Source organism: Medicago truncatula, chromosome 2, assembly GCF_003473485.1.
Source record: "Medicago truncatula cultivar Jemalong A17 chromosome 2, MtrunA17r5.0-ANR, whole genome shotgun sequence".
Lineage (NCBI taxonomy): Eukaryota > Viridiplantae > Streptophyta > Magnoliopsida > Fabales > Fabaceae > Medicago > Medicago truncatula.
In genome coordinates, this window is record NC_053043.1 from 22,260,678 (window position 1) to 22,264,474 (window position 3,797).

At 34.1% G+C, this 3,797-nt stretch overlaps 1 long non-coding RNA gene across 1 annotated transcript; it reads right to left on the minus strand.

Moving 5' to 3' along the window:
- Positions 1–498: 498 nt before the first annotated feature.
- On the minus strand, positions 499–1,270 carry LOC25486782 (uncharacterized). Its single transcript, XR_003009115.2, has 2 exons — positions 877–1,270; positions 499–790 (listed from the first exon to the last, which is right to left on the minus strand). It is a non-coding gene; the product is annotated as an uncharacterized lncRNA (long non-coding RNA).
- Positions 1,271–3,797: the final 2,527 nt, after the last annotated feature.

Below are 3,797 nucleotides of genomic sequence, written 5' to 3' on the forward strand. Positions count from 1 at the left end.
ATCTATGAAATTAGTTCTTACTCCCTCTGTTCATTTTTAAGTGTCTTTTTTAAAAAATATTGTCATAATTTTCTATCTATTTCTAAAAAATTTCATTAAAAAATATGAAAGTCAGATATGAATTGACTAAAAAGAAATGATTAATTTTATAGATGAAAAACATTTAAAGAACAAAAATCTAAAAAGTATCGTAGGGAGACTAAAATTAAATGTTAGTATATTTGGGCAATGAAAATGTTAGACATATTAAAACATGAAAATATCAAAATTGCAGTTAAAAATGGGAGAGCACTAAATTTGTGAACTATCTATAATAGAAAGCAAACTAAATAATAAAATCTATTAAACAGTCTAGAAGTCCTAACTCAACTGGCAAATGCCAAAATTGCAAGGCCGGACGTTGTGACCTGGGTTCGAACCTGGGACCTCACAGTTGTGTGTGAGTTTATTTTCAGTGGATTACCACTTCATCTAAGACAAAAAAAAAAAAAAAATCTATTAAACAAATAAAAATGATTGAAATATATACATGGAGTCTAGATGAAACAAACACCCAAATATACATTTGAAATTCACATATACATAATTAATTAAGCACAATTGATAGAATAACGAATTTGAAATATTTCAAGTGTGTCCACCACCGTATTCCCTTTTTCTATAGGACTACAAACACAGCAACCAAATTTACAAAAAAAAAAAAAACTGGCTAAACATACAAGAATGAAGAACAAACTTCCACCCCACACGAAACCAGGACACAACATACAGCAAAGGAAATCTTGACATCCTGAGAAAACCATAAGATTTGAGTCAGTATAATACAAGCAGTTATGCTACTGGTGTATGATTTGACCATCAGTTGTAAATTCTTACATTTACCGAGGTGGTCGAATTGGCCCTGGAGGCTCTATAGGTGGTGTATGTGGGATGTTATTGTTGTGAGGAGGTTGGTCAGGATGAGAGATAGGACTTGTTCCTTGGGTTAGTTTTCTGTGTCTAGGTCGCAGTTGGTTGGATCCACCGGGTAGACCGTGATTGAAACCAATAGGTTTGATCTGTGGAGCATTAATGGTCGGTGGCTGGTAACTGATCAGACCATTGGGTTGCGCATGTCGTTGATGCTTTGGATTCCCTGCAGCAATATTGGTGATGAGAGTAACTGCAAGTAACAATACTAGCACGAAAAACTCATAATAAGACATCTTTCCACCCTTGTTTCTCATCACCGGTATGGCGGTATATACATGACACAAACAATACAATTAGTGTATACCAGGTTATATATACGCGTAAACAAATCTGCTATTAATTATCAAGAAGTCCCAGCTCAACTAGTAAAATGTCAAAATTGTTAGGTCGAATTGAGTTCGAACCCTGGTACCTCCACTTGTGTGTGTGAGTTTATAATGACTTTGCTATTTCATCTATCTACCAAAAAAAAATCTGCTATTAATTTTAGTGAATTAAATTAAATTAAACTATTATAATATTATATATTTACCTTTCAATAGAGTTGAGTTTTTTTTAAGTGATAAGGTTTTGAGTTAAAAATATGCTGTTATATTATTGTTGTCATTGAAAAAGATACATTTCTATATTATATTTGTTATATTGTTTGTGTAATTAAAAAAATAGTTGAAATTACTCCAAGAATTCTTTATCTTACCTCCATTCTAAATTATAAGATGTTTTAGATGTAACGCCCACTTTCGTTTAATCGTTATTTAATCGAGTTTAGGCCATTATATTATAATTATATAGTATATGCATGATTTTGATATGTTTTGATGATTTGTGGTGAATTTAGTGATTTGATTGATGACGTGATAAGTTATGAGTTTTGGAGGATTTGATTATGATATGAGAATTATTTTATTGATAAATAGAATAAAAATTTGAAAATAATATAAAATATTTAGTTGAGGGCTGTTTTGATATTTTAGATAGTTTTGGGGGAGAAAGTGAGATAAGATAAGTATTTTAAGAGGAGATATAAAAGAATAGACCTAGGTTTAGAAAAAAAACACTTTGTACGTGAAAACTTTTGGAAAAGGGAGAAAAAGCCAAGTCTAGAGGAACCAAGGTAGAGTGCTGCGATTTTCTTCATACAAGGTAAGGGTGAGACTAATAACTCGGTATTGTTAATTGAATGTGATTCTGATGATTAGTTAACAAGAATTAGGAGTGAATTGGAGAAAACGAAAACTAGGTCAAAACCTTAGAATTGATGATCAAACGGTGAGAATTGGTTTAATTGATGTAGAAAGTGTTCCTAGACCTTAGATAATGTTTAGGACGAACTTTGGAATCAAAAACAAGCTTAGAACCATGTGAAACGTCGAGTTTTTGTGAATTTAGGAAGTCTGGCCGTAGCGACATTCATCGCTCGCCTCGCGAACCCCGTTTCCTCGCCTCGCGAGTTGTGCAATGCAGCTCGCCATAGCGAGCGACCTTACTCGCCATAGCGAGCTTAGGCAGAGTGCATGTTAGATTTTGTGTTTCGACCTTTTTAGTTGGACCTTGAATGCCTTAGAGTGCCTGAACATACCTAGTAATGATTAGGAATGAATGTAGGGCAAGTTTGGACCCAGAACAACTTTAGTTTGGGAGATGAGTGGTACTCGCCATGGCGAGTAAGTACTCTCGCCTCGCGAGTACAACCAGGATGAACTTGTTTGTGTGTTTGTGCGATCAGTGTCGCACTTGTTGATCAAGAGTGAACCCCTAAATGGTAATGAGACCTAGTGATGTTGTTAAATGCAGTCTGTAGAGTAGTCTAAGTCATGATAATATTGATTGAACATGAGTTAATGTAATGTATATTTATGCAAGGTATGAAGAGTTGATAATGATACAATTTATGTGCTATTGATATAATGATATCATCTTGTTATGTGACCTGTTTATGCTGCTTCCGTTATTTAACTAAGTGCATAATTATATGATGAAGTTAGCTCCAAATTATTGGATGCATGTTGACAAGTGATTACGATGTTTTGTTCATATGTGTCCATGCATAGCATATCATTGAGCTTAGTCCTCACCACGAATATTAGGAGCTTTGTCCTCCGCACGTTTTATAGGAGCTTTGTCCTCCGCACGATTAAAGTATATTAATACTTATGATGACGATTGGTACCACATGCATATAAGGAGTCTAAGAGCATTGTCACATTGTCATGTCCATAAATGCTATGTTGTTGATGACGGTTGAATAAGTGAATACGTGATACTTGTTATTTGAATATGCAAAAGTTATCCAAGAATGATTATGATGTTAATGTTAATTTATGATTCGAATTACTTTGATTAGCATTATTTTGTTATGAAATCTCACCCCTTCTGCTTGAAAATGTTGCCCTTCGTATGGGTAACTTGCAGGTGATTGTGCTTAGTGTGCAGTTGCCGTCGTGAGTGGCCTTGCCTTCACTGTGTCGTCTAGGTCGCTCTGATACGTAACGGGATGGGGTTTAATGCTATACATGCTTCATTCTTTTACGTGGATAATATATTATTTTTATTATGTTATGGATTATGAACTATTTTGATGGGGCCTACGTGCCAAGTTAATTTATGATTTTCGAATTAATATTCCGCTGCTATGTTAAAGATGTTTTGTGAAGGTTAAATTATTATTTAACTGTTTTTGGATTACGTTTCTATGTGATATCCAGTTATGGTTTTTACTCTGATAATTGTTTAAGAAATTTGAATATTGGGAAAACGGGGTGTTACATTAGACATTTCACACGTATTAATAAATGTGGTTCAAGTCAGAATTCCATCGCAACGGA